The 17829-nt window shown below is 42.0% G+C and overlaps 1 protein-coding gene across 1 annotated transcript in view; it reads left to right on the top strand.

The window, feature by feature from the left end:
• LOC135057883 (uncharacterized) overlaps positions 1 to 17829 on the top strand; it is a 181625-nt gene that overhangs the window by 41481 nt on the left and 122315 nt on the right. The window lies entirely within an intron of this gene.

Below are 17829 nucleotides of genomic sequence, written 5' to 3'. Positions count from 1 at the left end.
ATTTTGAGCACAGTACAAACAACGAAAAATATATATTGCACAATAAATATTTTTAGATGCTATAATCATTTGTACAGATTATTTTCAGCCTTAGTGTAGGATCAGTTCCTGAAAGTTATGTTCGACTTGGAGAAGGTAACCGCTTCATCCAGCTTTACGCAAGGTATGTAGTACCATGTAAATGTTTTTAGCAGATTTACACAACAAATTTTTGTATTAATTCAGCATATTTCCACTTTATTGAAGACATCGTGGCAGAAAGGGAGTGCAATTGCGCAAAACCGGCAAGATCCGAAGCTAGATGAAAACAATATTATGATGTGGTCAAAATTGACTGGAATAGAGTGGAAATTAATGTTACTGAGGTTAATAATACTGTAGGAACCAAAACAGGCTCAAATTCTGTGATTTTAGCGGCTTTTCTGATTTTATTTAAAAAAAAATACAGATCCAAAACCAAAAGCAAAACCCCACAAGGGTAGTTTTGACAAAACCAATACAAATCCAAAACACGAAGGAGATACAGATCCAAAACCTAAGATTTGGGCAGGGGCACATCTCCATATAGAATAACCTAATAGTTCAATGTATTCTAGTTTCAATACAGAGGTCAGAGATTATTTAGATTTAAAAAAACAAAACAAAAACATTGTCCCGGACTCTCCCCTTTTGCTGTCTTCTCCTTGTCTAGGTCTGGCATTAGAGTTTTTAGTGATATGGTTGTCAGAGATATTATCTCCACCTTCTAGCAGCTTCAGGAGAGTCTCCTTCTCCTGACCTCTACTTTTTTTTATTAAAACTTACAGTAGATTCCGGCGCTTGGGATGCCGGTGGTCAGAATTCTAACAGTGGAATCCCAACATGCAGAATCCCAACACCTGTTAGGTGAGTATTTTATCCCTAATCCTCTTTCCCTCTAACCGCAGACCTGTTGGAGGGGGCAGGACCTAATGACTTGATTATATGCTTATCATGTCATTTTAGCTCTGCCGAAATGCAAATATGGCCCAATCGTGTAATTTCCCCCATGAGGGGGTGGGGCCTAATGACACAATTAGCATGACCCCTGCCCCATCTTTGCGTATCTTCTTCTCCTCTCCGGGCATCTCCCGGAGAGGAGATTGGAAACTTAGGTAAGTATGCTTTGTGGGCTGTGACAAAGCCTGTTTGTTCCTGTCTTCTGTGGAGTTAAGTGCTCTGCATTGTGCTCCTGTGTGATTACATATCACAGGTTTTTTCCTGTATTGTATTTTCTATTTTATTAATTTCTCTTTTACCAGTTGCCGTAGTTATTGTTTCTATTTTTTCATGTCTCAGTTGCTTCTTTTTTCATTCACTAGCCTCTTGTCTTTTCTTTGCCCCATTCCTCTCTTTTGTTATTTTTATTTATTCTCCACCTTCTTGTCCCCCAAATTGCCATATCCTTTCCATGCCGTCCTTAGTACTATCCCCACTCACTTCACTGTTGATGCCGAGTTAAGGTAAGGAGCTGCACTGGCTCATGCTTCCTCAGCTTTGTCTTCTGGCAGGCCAACCATACCATTAAGGGTGCCTACGGGTAGCTGGTTGCATGATACATATGCAGAGGATAATGGTGGCCATTCCCAGTCCCCTTAGCATCCCCGGGGGGTGGGAGGCAATGCCAATTTAGGCACAGACCGAGCTTGCTGCAGGTTGGATCTGGCAGCAGCTCTGACAGGGCGATTGTACAGGCTGATGACCTGCAGTCTCATGGCCATTCTGCAGCTCTTGGTAATTTGCCCTCCACCAGAGCTAATGCATCCATGCCCTCAAGTTTTGATGATAATGCAGGCATGCTGGCCATGATGTCATCCATGGCCACCATGTTTACCCCAATTTTAGCTGCTTTCTCACAGTCTACTACAAAGGGTGCTGTTGCAGGTGCTTCCAAGGCAGTTTCTACATCACAAGCACCAGCCACCATGCCAGAATTTATGGCAGTGATGTGTGTCTTCACAACATTAGAAAAGCAGGTCGGCACAGGGACTGCCCTATACTCAGTTTGTTCTGGGTTAGCACTGCCATATGCAGGGAACTACTTCCACAGTTGGGGCATTGGATTCAGATTCTGTGTTTCCCTTTTTTCAGATGGTGAAGGAGGTGAGTCTGTGGCCCATGGCTGGGCCATTTGAGAACCACCCTTGGGGGAATTTGATTCTGTCCCCCATGGGTGTCATTCCTAAGAAGTCTCTTGGCAAATTTAGGCTAATATAGCATCTATTTTATCCATCAGGGTCATAGGTGAATCATGATATACCTCAGGAATGCTGTTTGGTGGCATATCAGTCTTTTGACAAAGTTCTGGCTAGGGTGAGAGTTTATGGTCCTGGTGTCCTCATCAATGTTGAATCAGTTTTTTTTTTACTACTCTCTTCATATCCGGATTTGTTCCTGTACATGGATTGTCACATTGGGAGCAAATTTTTAATTGACAAGTGCTTCCCTATGGGATGTTCTGTTTCCTATGCCTTTTCTATTGGTGTGTGGAGTCTTCTTGCGGGGATCATGTGATAGCACACTTTGCTGACTTCCATTGCACTGGCCATACTGACTCAGGGTGTTGTGTCTTTTTGTTTTTCCATGTGAGCTTTGTTTTTTTAATTTTGGAGTACCAGTCGCTAATGACAGAGGGACCCGTCACTTCCTTGCCATTTCTTGATATTGAGATTGATACCGCGGCGGGGTCTTGCAGGCTTCTTCATGTGGTGACATTTCACCACTAATGCTACTGTATGTATGCAACCGTTCATAAAATCACTGTTTGCCAGGCCCAGTCATGCTTAGGGCTTTTGAACTTTGCCAACAGAGTTACCTCCATGGGTAGAGTTTTTGAATGGAAACTTGAAAGGTAGATAGTCGGCGTATCCAAACTGCACCATTTTAAACATTTCACTTCTGAAATTAAATGGGTCCACTTTTTTGGAGGATTTTAACGGTGTTCGCATTTGGATAGCTCGTCATCAACAATTTCCATTTTCTGATATTCACCGATACGGCACGGTCTGTAGGGTTTGGTTGCTATGCGATGGATCCTGGTGCGTGGCACCTTGGCCTGAAGAATGGGGGTGTGTGGGTCTCACCAGGAATTGCATTGGAAGATTGGGTAGAGCAGTTTTGTAAACACAATAAAATGCTAAGGTGCACATCCTGCGAATTGTACATGCGATAAATAAAAAATCCTGTTATTTTTTGAGTGCTGGCTTTAGCTAACTGGGTGTAATATTTTGTTAAGGCTCAGCACATTCCTGGGATGGATAATGGGATTGCCGACACATGGTCTCAGCTTCTGTTGTCTAGATTTTCGATCTTTGGCTCCCAAGGCTGATGCTGTAGTGTACGTTGCTCCTCTTATGATAGGCAGGTCATCGAGACAGCATGGAGCGCTTGGCAGAAAGATCTTTTGCACTAAGCACTCTTAGGGTTTACTGGTCAGCTTGGGAGAGTGGGAAGCTTTTTCCTGTTATCGCAGGCATGTACATAAGAGCAGGCATCAATTGATGCTTTCTTTTAATTGGCATCTCTATGTCTCTGGCCGATCCCGAGTGGTAGTTTCGAGAAACTTATCAGATATTTCAATTTTCTTCACATTACAGAGTCTTCCCAACCTTAATAAGAGTTTTCTAATTCAGAAGGCTTCGACAGGGTGGGCTTGTATGGTTTTGATTTGTGCCCGACAAAAGATGTCTGTCCTATTGACGTCACATCCTTCCTTTGATCTCTGCGGCCATGTTGAATGTGGCATTTTTGGTCTTTGAGGTCATGTTGCTGCAATTGGCCTTTTCGATGGCTTTCCATGGTGCCTTCCCTTCATATTTTTAAAGTTGGTGGCCTCCTCCAAATGAATGGACACTACCCTGCTTTGGTTGGATGTTCTGATAGGGGAGTAGTTGTTGTTGTGCAGACTCAAGAGCTCCAAGCCTGATCAGCTGGGAAGGGGACAGTGGATTTTGATGGTTCTTTCACAGGACTTGTGGATTTATCTGGTTACTCTGGCCAAGAAACATTTGAACGTTAGGTCTGCTGCTGTGGGTTTCTTGTGGTTACACAGCAATGGCTCATCTTTGACCAGAAATCAGTTTAACTGGGTCTTAAACTTAAAAACCCCTCAGGATTTCTGTATGCATTTCTTATGGATTTGGGCTATCACATAATCTGCCTTTGCAGGATTTCGGCATTAAAATCAAGGTCTTAGATGATGAAAATAGGTCAGTTACAAAAAATACATTTTGGCTTTTTGTTTATTTGTTATTGCTGTTGTTTATTCTTCATTTTATCTTTTGTTCTGTTTATTGTTTTTGTTGCTGTCTAGTATCCTGTGTTCCCTTGTCTACCCTACTCGGGGATTAGCTACTCATTGCTGTTGTTTTAAGGGATTTGGACTGTTTTTCCGGAACTGATAGACTTAATTCCACTAATTGGACATAATAATTACAATTTGGCAGTACCTCAGCAGGTTTTAGTGTTTTATCTCTTTTCGAGAAATTACAGGTGATTTCCTGGCTTTTAGTACCATGGCTTATTTGATACAAGGAAATTGATGAAGTCTGGAAAAAGGTAAATGCTAAATCTGTATTGGCCAATGGTGGTAGTGTGGTCGGGTATTCTTGGATTAGGTTTTGTTATACTTATTTGTATCGGTTGGATGGGATCCATTTGTCTGAGATGGGACTTTCAGGGTATTGCTTCAGTTATTTAGGACTTGTATGTCAGCTGTGCAGGGGTTCTGTCACCAGTCCTTTGCTTTGGCGGGAAAGAATGGCAGGTCACCATGTCAGTTGCAAATTTGGTTAAGTTGATTAATGTTATTATTTTGGGTGCGCTCACCTTCGTTGACTTGTTTGTTGCTGGGCTGCGTCATCATCCTAACGGGTGGGTAGTCATGTTGGAAATTTGAGTGGATACCCATTGTTGGTAGCTGTTTGGGAATTTTTGGTTTGTGTGCACCCTTGGCGATAACAGTTGGAATTGTTTTGCAGAATGTTGGAGTGGGTTGATTATAACTGTCCTTTCTTTGCCACCATACTGTACTTTAGTTTATTTAAACATAGTTAAATATTAATGTTTTAAATAAATAGCTAACAAATATTATATTACGAAATCCATGTCTCTGAGTCTTTATATTATTGTTTATTTATTGACATGTTAATAATATAATGTATGCATGGGACACCCCTCAGATGATTGAAGATTTATACACAGGTAACCCACCCCTCACCCAGTGCCAGCTACAATGCTCTATGATGATTTGAAATAGTTAGACATGCTGTGATCCCTGCACCTTCATACTTTTGTCAAGTTCAGGGTTGAATGGCAGCAAGCAGGGCCGGCTCCAGCCCTACTAGCACCCTGAGCAAGAACTTTTGAAGTGCACCCCTCCACCTCCCAATGCGCACACCAACGGCACACACACTCTTGGGAAAGTGGGCATGGCCTCCCAACTATAGATTATGTCAACAAACTATAAATATGTGTGTGTGTGTATATATATATATATATATATATATATATAAATATTGGTAAAGTCCACACTCCAGAGTTGATAAGATCAACGATGGGGTGCTCCACAAAGGCCCATAGGCCAGTATATAGAAATTTGGGTATGCAGGCACTCACCAGTAAATTCAACAGGTATTTATTAATAACTCACAGAGACATAAAGACGGTGTGTCGACGTTTCGGTCATCACGTGACCTTCTTCAGGACATCATACAGGGACATCAGGAAGACAACTGTCCAGTGCATCACCATTCACCATATGTCACCCAGGCTTCCCTTAAATAGCAGAGACAGGCCCAAGCCACACCCAACCAGTAATTGCCACAGGAAGTGCCGCAAAGGGCACTAATTTCTGCACAAAAACAACTATCTTAACAAAGACATAAAGCCTATATGGGCAATAGTACTGTAATGTGATTCAAATCCCAATATTTCTATCTAGAACGTCACAAATAAATCAAAAACAAGCAAAACACAGCCGCGACCGGAAGTGCCATGCGTTCCACTGTTAGTGGAACGCATCATGACTGGAACCGGAAATGACGGCCGGGACTGGAAGTGGCGTGGTAAGCGTCAGAAAGAGCTTTTCGTTATGTTAAAAGACAAGTGGGAGGTAGTATACACGTAGTAAGCCACACTCCACCCCCCTAAATAAACAAATCACCATGGTAACCAGCCACTTAAAGGTATATATATGGAAGTAATGAATGCTTAATTTTTCTATCACAAAAAATATATAATAATCAGTCTAGCCAGGCGATTATTGTTGGAGTGTCAAGTGCTGCAGCCTCACCCATAAAAGGGAGAAAGCCTGAGGACAAACACCACATAATACAAATACTTACAAAAATACCAGGAACTGCTTGTGCGGAGCAGACAAAGTCCGACCCCCTTCAAACAGCTCCCAATACAACAAATAAACTATCATAACAAAAATTAATCCTAACGAATTAACTGAAAAAATAAATAAAAAATATAGAATGTATATCGTACATTCCACAGATTGGAATTCCTCGGGTCCCTACCTGCCCCTAACGGAGAAATATATTATATGGATTGTGTTCGTTTAAACTACGAGGGAACAAAGTATCCAATTGGTAAATCCAACATGATTCACGCTGGCGCAGCAATTTATCACGGTCACCACCGCGTAGAGGCATAGGAATAAAGTCAATCAGCATACACTTCAGGCTTGAAAGAGAGTGGCCCATTGTTAGAAAGTGCTTAGCCACTGGCTTATCCGTCTCTTTTGTGGCTAATGCTGTGCGGATGGAGTAACGATGATTTGCCATCCTATCCCGAAAGCAACGGGACGTCATACCGACATAATATAGGCCACACGGGCAGATGATTATATATATTACATAGTCCATTTTGCAATGGAGTCGATGTCGGATGTTGATTCTTTTCCCACTATGTGGATGCGTGAAGTATGTCCCGGTCTGTAAGGATCTGCATGTGGTGCAGTCTGGAAACCTGAAGCAACCCTTCCGTCTAGTGGGTAGCCAACATGCAAGGGCTCCACTCGGTTGCACAGTAGGTCTCATCAGTAATTGGTTCAAGTGTGGCCCCCGTCGGTAAGCACACATAGGTGGTTGTGCACTTAGAGCCTTAAAAGCAGGATCCGTAGAGATGATCGGCCAATGCCGCCTAATGGTCTTCTCCGAATAGATGGATTTAGTATCATATGTAGAAGTAAAGATCATTCTACCTGCGTTCTTGTTTGTTCGTGAGTTTTCAACCTGTTGTGCATATTTGTTTCTAGCCCTGGTGAGGTATCTGCAGATAGTCTTTCGTGAATAGCCTCTTTCAATGAACCTCTCTGTCATATCCTGAATCTGTACCTCCGTATTGATGGGAGATGTATTGTAGCGTAGTATCCATATAAACTGCGAAATCGGCAAACTGTCCTTAAGTCTATTAGGGTGGTGGCTGCGAGCGTGTAATAATGTATTCCGATCTGTCTCTTTTCGATAGAGAGTAGATATCAGCCGGTTATTTTCGACTGAAATAGTTACATCCAGAAAATTAAGTCAAGATTGACTAATCTGGTATGTAAACCGTATCGGGCTAGGTAGTGCATTCAGATACTCAACCATTGCCTTGAACTCAGTCTCAGTGTCACCCCAAACAAAAAATAAATCGTCAATATATCTCCCAAAATATAATATTTTATCCCCATACTTAGGTAGTATGAATGTATTCTCATACTGTTGCATGTAAAGATTTGCGTAGGCGGGCGCCAGGTTAGACCCCATGGCTGTCCCCGCTACTTGCATAAAGTAATCTCTACCATAAAGGAAATAATTGTTGGTCAGGACCAGCCTAGCCAAATCAACCAAAAACTCAGTGGGGGGACCAGTATGTGGACTTGAAGTCAGTGCTAGCTTCATAGCTTCCAGACCCTCATTGTGCGGTATAACCGTATATAATGACTGTACGTCCATAGATGCTAGCCATACATTAGCGGGCAAGACACCCAAAGATTTAATCTTGTCCAGAAAATCTGGAGTATCACGTATGTAGCTATGCATCCGCTGGACGTATGTCTGTAAGAGCTTGTCCAAGAACACTGCTACTGGCTGAAGAGTCGAACCCCTGGCCGAAATAATAGGGCAGCCAGGTGGGTCAACCAGTGTCTTGTGGATCTTGGGAAGTGAGTATAATATGGGGCACATGGGGTGTTCAACTTTCAAATAAGCACTAATGCTGTCATCTAACCAACCGTGCTGTGCACCCAAATCTATAACAGAATCTGTTATATATTTGGGTGCACAGCATGGTTGGTTAGATTACAGCATTAGTGCTTATTTGAAAGTTGAACACCCCATGTGCCCCATATTATACTCACTTCCCAAGATCCACAAGACACTGGTTGACCCACCTGGCTGCCCTATTATTTCGTCCAGGGGTTCGACTCTTCAGCCAGTAGCAGTGTTCTTGGACAAGCTCTTACAGCCATACGTCCAGTGGATGCATAGCTACATACGTGATACTCCAGATTTTCTGGACAAGATTAAATCTTTGGGTGTCTTGCCCGCTAATGTATGGCTAGCATCTATGGACGTACAGTCATTATATACGGTTATACCGCACAATGAGGGTCTGGAAGCTATGAAGCTAGCACTGACTTCAAGTCCACATACTGGTACCCCCACTGAGTTTTTGGTTGATTTGGCTAGGCTGGTCCTGACCAACAATTATTTCCTTTATGGTAGAGATTACTTTATGCAAGTAGCGGGGACAGCCATGGGGTCTAACCTGGCGCCCGCCTACGCAAATCTTTACATGCAACAGTATGAGAATACATTCATACTACCTAAGTATGGGGATAAAATATTATATTTTGGGAGATATATTGACGATTTATTTTTTGTTTGGGGTGACACTGAGACTGAGTTCAAGGCAATGGTTGAGTATCTGAATGCACTACCTAGCCCGATACGGTTAACATACCAGATTAGTCAATCTTCACTTAATTTTCTGGATGTAACTATTTCGGTCGAAAATAACCGGCTGATATCTACTCTCTATCGAAAAGAGACAGATCGGAATACATTATTACACGCTCGCAGCCACCACCCTAATAGACTTAAGGACAGTTTGCCGATTTCGCAGTTTATACGGATACTACGCTACAATACATCTCCCATCAATACGGAGGTACAGATTCAGGATATGACAGAGAGGTTCATTGAAAGAGGCTATTCACGAAAGACTATCTGCAGATGCCTCACCAGGGCTAGAAACAAATATGCACAACAGGTTGATAACTCACGAACAAACAAGAACGCAGGTAGAATGATCTTTACTTCTACATATGATACTAAATCCATCTATTCGGAGAAGACCATTAGGCGGCATTGGCCGATCGTCTCTACGGATCCTGCTTTTAAGGCTCTAAGTGCACAACCACCTATGTGTGCTTACCGACGGGGGCCAAACTTGAACCAATTACTGATGAGACCTACTGTGCAACCGAGTGGAGCCCTTGCATGTTGGCTACCCACTAGACGGAAGGGTTGCTTCAGGTGTCCAGACTGCACCACATGCAGATCCTTACAGACCGGGACATACTTCACGCATCCACATAGTGGGAAAAGAATCAACATCCGACATCGACTCCATTGCAAAATGGACTATGTAATATATATAATCATCTGCCCGTGTGGCCTATATTATGTCGGTATGATGTCCCGTTGCTTTCGGGATAGGATGGCAAATCATCGTTACTCCATCCGTACAGCATTAGCCACAAAAGAGACAGATAAGCCAGTGGCTAAGCACTTTCTAACAATGGGCCACTCTGTTTCAAGCCTGAAGTGTATGCTGATTGACTTTATTCCTATGCCTCTACAAGGTGGTGACCGTGATAAATTGCTGCGCCAGCGTGAATCACGTTGGATTTACCAATTGGATACTTTGTTCCCTCGTGGTTTAAACGAACACAATCCATATAATATCTTTCTCCGTTAGGGACAGGTAGGGACCTGAGAAATTACAATCTGTGGAATGTACGATATACATTCTATATTTTTTATTTATTTTTTCAGTTAATTCGTTAGGATTAATTTTTGTTATGATAGTTTATTTGTTGTATTGGGAGCTGTTTGATGGGGGTCGGACTTTGTCTGCTCCGCACAAGCAGTTCCTGGTATTTTTGTAAGTATTTGTTTTATGTGGTGTTTGTCCTCAGGCTTTCTCCCTTTTATGGGTGAGGCTGCAGTACTTGACACTCCCACAATAATCGCCTGGCTAGACTGATTATTATATATTTTTTGTGATAGAAAAATTAAGCATTCATTACTTCCATATATATACCTTTAAGTGGCTGGTTACCATGGTGATTTGTTTGTTTAGGTGGGCGGAGTGTGGCTTACTACGTGTATACTACCTCCCACTTGTCTCTTAACATAACGAAAAGCTCTTTATGACGCTTACCATGCCACTTCCGGGCCCGGCCGTCACTTCCGGTTCCGGTCATGATGCGTTCCACTGACAGTGGAATGCATGGCACTTCCGGTCGCGGCCGTGTTTTGCTTGTTTTTGATTTATTTGTGACGTTCTAGATAGAAATATTGGGATTTGAGTCACATTACAGTACTGTTGCCCATATAGACTTTATGTCTTTGTTAAGATAGTTGTTTTTGTGCAGAAATTAGTGCCCTTTGCGGCACTTCCTGTGGCAATTACTGGTTGGGTGTGGCTTGGGCCTGTCTCTGCTATTTAAGGGAAGCCTGGGTGACATATGGTGAATGGTGATGCACTGGACAGTTGTCTTCCTGATGTCCCTGTATGATGTCCTGAAGAAGGTCACGTGATGACCGAAACGTCGACACACCGTCTTTATGTCTCTGTGAGTTATTAATAAATACCTGTTGAATTTACTGGTGAGTGCCTGCATACCCAAATTTCTATATATATATATATATATATATATATATATATATGTAATCGCATACCCCTCTACACACATAATTTGCAGCCTTACACATAATGGCCACAGTAATAGCTGCTTACACATGCTGCCCCGAGAAATGAGAATTGGGTAAAAACCATAATGTTTCCAGCAGTGCAAATTGCACATAATGGCCCCAGTAGTGCTAGTTACACATAATGCCCCTAGTAGTGCTAGATACACATAATACCCCCACAGTGCTAGGTACAAGTAATGCCCCCACTAGTGCCATAAACACATAATACCACCAGCAGTGCTAGGTACACATAATGCTCCCAGCAGTGCCAGGTACACATAATGCAACCAGTAGTGCCAGTTACACATAATACCCTCAGCAGTGCCAGATACATGTAATCCCCCAGTAGTGCCAGCTACACATAATTCCCACACAGATGCCAGATACATATAATACCCCCAGCTGTGCCATATACACATAATACCCCCAGGGTGCCAGTTACACATAATACCCTCAGCAGTGCTAGATACATGTAATCCCCCATTAGTGCCAGATAAACATAATACCCCCAGTAGTGCCAGTTACACATAATACTCTCAGCAGTGCCAGATACATGTAATCACCCAGCAGTGCCATATACATGTAATGCTCCCAGTAGTTCCAGATACACATAATACCCCCAACAGTGCGAGACACATGTAATGCCCCCAATAGTGGCCACAGTTGCTGAGCTTGGGCTTCTGCTGCTGCCGCTGCCACTACTGTTGCTGCTTCTGCTGCTGCCGCTGCCACTACTGTTGCTGCTACTGCCGGTGTCTGAGGAAAGGGTAGAGGAGGAGAGCACAGCGCAGTGTTCATCTCTCCCACCCCTCACTGAATTCGGTCTCCAATGGGTGGTGGCCATTCAAAATATGGCGCCGGCTCATGAGCCAAATCTTGTGGTCTGGCAGCCAATCAGGAGTCACTGCTGCCAGTCCACGAGCTCTGACTGGCTGACAGCTGGCACCACATTTGAAATGCCAATGCACCCTTACTAGCCCAGCACCCTGCGTGGCCACTCTCATCGAATGTGACTGGAGCCGGTAGAGCAAATGAGAGTATGCAGTTGTCCCTCTATAAGAGTAGAGGAGCTCATTTTACATTCAGAAATAGTGGCAATTACCAAAAGAGAGGGACTGGAGGAAGGGGGGTGCGGTAAATTTACCTACAATCAAAATCCCGACAACCAGTGACCGACGGTCAAAATTCTGATAAGGTCAAAATCCTGACATGGTCAAAATACCACCATTTAAAAATGCGACAAGGTCAAAATACCGACATTTAAAATGTTGACATGTCAAAAAGTTAACAGGAGTTTTCATGATTTTTTTTTATTTGAAACCGACTTGTTCATACTTTACCATCCCAGTGGACCTGGAAGGGGAATATAACAGTGTGCCGAGCGCAGCAAGGCACCGTGCCCAAAGCATGGCGAGTGCACGGGACGCTGCACACTTAAACTGTGTCCATGTCAACCTATGTCAACATACACACAAAAAACAATGGAAAACATGTGTCGACTTTGTCCTGTTAATATTTTAAATGTCGGTATTTTGACCTTGTCGGTATTTTGACCGTCGGTCAATTGTTATCTGGATTTTGATTGTAGGTATTTCATACTGATCCCGGGGGAGGAGGAAGGGGGAGGTTGCAGCCTTAACATGCTTGGGGCTAATATATTGATTGATTGTAAGCACCAAAGCTGCTTTGAAATACTTTTACAAGTGGATTCATTGCACTCTTTGTAAATTATTACACAATCATTCCAGCATGTAATAGGAAAGGAATAATGGAGACTATTTGCTTGGCTATCACAGCATAATTATTACTTAAATATTACTCTTGCCATGGTTAGTCAGTCTGCAGTAGAACCCCGGGGGGGGGGGGGGGGGGATGGTGTGGGGGTCTTTTTCATCTCTCCCTATAAGAGATGTGTCATATATATAATATCTATAAATGCGAAATTCCTCACTCACTAAATCGCTCACCGTCTGACTCATCACTAATTCTCTTACTTCCCGATATGATAGTAAGCTGAAACCTAACATAGGTATTCTGCAGGTGGTAATTAGTAAAACTACATAATTATAATTTTTGTAAACCTCCCCTAAGGGGATGAAAAGTGGGTTGACATAATGACGTCATTACTGATGCGTGGCTTGCGTTGCATGAACGATAATGCCCAAATGGACAATCATATAAAAATTTGGATTGCACCTCCAGTGTGTAGAATTTAAGGGACTATGGCCCTCATTCCGAGTTGTTCGCTCATTGCCTATTTTCGCTATATTGCGATTAGTCGCTTACTGCGCATGCGCAAGGTACGCAGAGTGCATGCGCTTAGTTATTTTACACAAAAGTTAGGTATTTTACTCACGGCATAACGAGGATTTTTCATCGTTCTGGTGATCGTACTGTGATTGACAGGAAGTGGGTGTTTCTGGGCGGAAACTGGCCGTTTTCTGGGCGTGTGCGAAAAAACGCTGGCGTTTCTGGGAAAAAAACGGGAGTGTCTGCAGAAACGGGGGAGTGTCTGAGCGAACGCTGGGTGTGTTTGTGACGTCAAACCAGGAACGAAACTGACTGAACTGATCGCAATGGCTGAGTAAGTCTGGAGCTACTCAGAAACTGCTAAGAAATTTCTATTTGCAATTCTGCAAATCTTTCGTTCGCAATTCTGCTAAGCTAAGATACACTCCCAGAGGGTGGCGGCTTAGCGTGTGCAATGCTGCTAAAAGCAGCTAGCGAGCGAACAACTCGGAATGAGGGCCTATGTGAAATGGCAAAGCACTCACTCACTCACTCACTCACTCACTCACTCACTCACTCACTTACTGACTCACTCATCACTAACTCTATTACTTCCCAATATTTTAGGAAGATTAAATTTAACATACAGTAGGTATTTTGCAGGTGGGAAATAGGAAAACTACGTAATTAGAATTAAAAAAAACTCTCCCATAAGGGGATGAACAGGGGGGTTGACATAATTACGTCATAACCATGCGTGGCCTGTGTTGTGTGAACGATAACGCCCAAACGAACAATCAGATCAAAATTTGGATTGCACCTCCAGTGTGTAGAATTTAATAAACTACAAAAATGGCCCTGTCACTTTTTACCGCATCTGCTACGGGTGCTTCTTGGATATCGCCAAGAAACATGGATTAATATTTACTTACATTAAGACATCTCAAATTTACATCTCTAAACATTTTCCACATTTCTAACACTCATTTATATGTACTACCGTGGAAATCAGAAACTTCCGTGTGAAGGACACGTAGAAGAGCTAGTATAGAGTACGGATTGGTGTAATGGTTAGCATTACTGCCTCACAGTGCTGAGGTCATGGGTTCTATTCCTAACTGTGTGGAGTTTGTATATTCTCCCCGTACTTGCGTGGGTTTCCTCCCACAATCCAAAAATATACTGGTAGGTTAATTGGCTCCCAACAAAAATTAACCCTTGTGAATGTGTCTGTGTGTACATGTGATAGGGAATCTAGATTGTAAGCTCCACTGGGGCAGGGACTGATGTGAATGGGCAAATATTCTCTGTAAAATCGCTGCGGAATATGTGTACGCTATATAAATAACTGGTAATAAATAACTAATAATAATACAATAACATCAGAACTGTACCTACTACATAGACTTTCAAAATGGCATTTGCAGTGTTTTTCTGCACCTATGGACTGTAACTGGATACAGTATGTAGGTAATGGTGGCTGGTGTTCAAGTGGAAGAGGATGAAGATTAGAGGTTATTTGTTGCACTGGACAAGTGCATATTAATGAGAACAATCGGGAGTGAGTGGATCTCTGGAGGTATGTATAGAGTTTGGCAGGGTTGGCACAAAGTGCTGTTTTGGGCTTCTGATCCATTCATCTTTCCATCCAAGGAACCATTTGTGCTGGATGTTATGTGGGTGGAAAGCAGGATTAAATTCCTGTGTGGACCAAAAGCTTCCTCTTAGTCACGTGGTCACAACCTCCAAGGTTGCCTGTGCAGCTTGAGATGTAGGCAATAAAATGACACCATGAGGCCCACATTTTTTGAAGACTGGGATTGTGCTATTGTTATGTAATGTTAGGTAGTGTGTGTTCTGCTCTCTTCCTAAACTCTCGACAGCACAACTCGACTCCCTTAATTCTGCAATTATAGAGGGGGAAATTCTTGAAGCTGTCAGCAGCCTCAGGCCCTGACGCATTTACTGCTCTCTACTATAAAACATTTTCAGAGCCCCTACTTCCCATGTTAAGGTTACTCTTTAATCTTTTACTATACAGTGGTTCATTTGATAATGCTACCACCAGAGCTACCATAATAGTGATTCCAAAACCACAGCGTGATCCTGTGGAGATGGGAAACTACAGACCAATTTCTCTTTTGAATGTTGACCTGAAGCTTTTTGGAAAGATATTAGCCTATTCCAATAGACAAGCAGCTGACAATACAAAATGCCTGATCAACCTTATCCACATACAGTAGCTACTGAAAGATCTTTACCATCTTTGGTGGTGGCACTTCTTGCAACAAACCCCTATAAGTATTGGATTCAATGCATCGCCTCACTTTATCATAATCCCTCGGTCTCTGTACTTGTGAATGGTCTTTTATTCCAATCCTTTTGTGATTAGAAATGGCACGCGTCAAGGCTGCCCTCTCTCCCAACTCTTGTTCGCTTTAGTGATGGAACCATTAGCTGCAAGGATCCACCTCAGTAATAATATTTCAGGTATTCTAGTGGACTCTGTAGATCACAAGATAGCATTATATGCTGATGATGTGATTTTAATGCTGACCAATCCTCATATTTCACTTGCAGTTTTGTCTGAAGAAACTCATACTTATGGTATGTTCTCTAACTATAGCTTAATTACTGATAAATATGAAATGTTATACTTACCATGCCACAGCCAGTTCTTAAGTGTTTTCAGGCCAAGTTCCTTTTTAGATGGCAACCCAACAAACTTAAATATCTAAGAATATATTTTACCAAATCATATACCCAACTATATGCCACTAATTTCCTTAGATTAATAGCTTCAATCAAAACGGACCTTTCCACTTGGGACAAACAGTTTATCTCCTGGTTTGGTCGCTCAGCGGCTGTTAAGATGAATATTCTTCCCTGTCTACTATATCTTTGGCAAACATTGCCAATCCACATCCCTGAAAAACTCTCAAATGCCTACAGAGAGAAATTTCAGATTTCATTTGTGCTGGGAAAAAACCTAGGGTTAAGATGTGCATATTACAGAAGCATGAAACCTCTGGAGGCAGGTGTCCCTGAACTCCTAAAATATTTCAAAGATGTGCAGCTGATTTCATGTGTAATTTGGCATGCTCCTCCAGATCATAGAGTTTGGACCTCCATTGGGACTCATATACTTTCAGTAAACACTCCCTCTAGTCTTTTGTGGTGCCCCCCATCACATCGTACACTCCTCGCCTTATCACTAACCATTATACAATTTACATTGACGAACTGGGACTTTTGTTTTCATTTTTATAAACTCTGCTCTTTTAATCCACTCTTAGTTCCTTTATGGAATAATCCTGCCTTTTCTTCCGGCATGGGCCACTCTAAGTTCCATCTTTGTACTAACCATACTGTTCTCTTTCCCCTTGATATTGCACCTCTAACTACTATGCTAGTATACAATCCCACTTTTCTCTGCTACACAAAGTATTCTATCAATTTCTACAAATTTGACATTTTATTATACTCTCAAGCAACCCCCCTCTATTATTCCTACTTAGCCCATCCTTGTGCCATCACCATAGATCATCTAAGGGATTTATCTCTTCTATGCATCTCATTTTATTATTCCACAATCAACCTCTTAAGGAAGCTCAAAAAGCTGGCTTGGGAGTGTGATGTAGGAAGACTCTGATCCTCGAATGGAGTGGTCCCAGATCAATTTAGCAATAACAAAGTGCTCTATCTTGGTGTTTATTAAGGAAAATGCATATAAACTTTATGCTCGCTGGTATCTTGTGCCTACCCGCCTTCAAATTATTTATCCCACTGCCTTGGAGCTATGTTGGCATCTACTTGGTTCTTGCCTCCTGTATACATCATTATTGGAAAAAGATTCATGATCTGATTCAAAAAATTAGTTGGTATTCATATGCCAACTTCTCCTCGATATACCCTCCTAGCTCGACCCATCCCTCACATCTCGCGATCAATATACAGTATAAATGAATCACTTATATTTTAAACACAGCTAAATGCCAAACTGAATCAATGTGGAAATTCTCATTATCCTTATTCATTACCAGCCACCATTAACGCTTTGTGGTCAACTTATAGGATGGAACGTATTTCTTCAGTTATTCATGACACACCTATCCACTTCATAAAAATCTGGTCATCTTGAACAGATTATTTTGAAGCCGAACCCCCTCTATCAACTATATAGCTTTGTTACATATTTATTCGCATTCGTTGTTGTGGTTGTAACACACCGACTGATTTCACCACCCTGTTTTCTTCCACCTTTCCGTTCCTCATATAAATTTCACTTTGCGCTTCTCACACTTTTTTGTATGTCCTAAAGCTGTCTTCACCAAGGTTTTACCTTAATGAAATGATAAAAGAATTTCAAGCTATTTCTGTTCATGTCTATATACCACCTACTGTATTTACTGTGTGTATGTTCGCTAGAATTGTTTACTTCAATGTTATTTGGTCAACAATAGAAATATATACCATGAGTATCCATATGTTTCTGATTTTAATTGGTGTTGCATTACTTTTTTCTTGTGTAATAAACACATTTTCTCCAAAAATGAAAAATACAAAATGAATATATTTATTTTTCATCTGGAAATATCATGGAAAAGTC

This window comes from Pseudophryne corroboree, chromosome 3 (genome assembly GCF_028390025.1).
Source record: "Pseudophryne corroboree isolate aPseCor3 chromosome 3, aPseCor3.hap2, whole genome shotgun sequence".
Taxonomy (NCBI): Eukaryota; Metazoa; Chordata; class Amphibia; order Anura; family Myobatrachidae; genus Pseudophryne; species Pseudophryne corroboree.
This window is presented reverse-complemented; position numbering and strand designations above follow the sequence as displayed.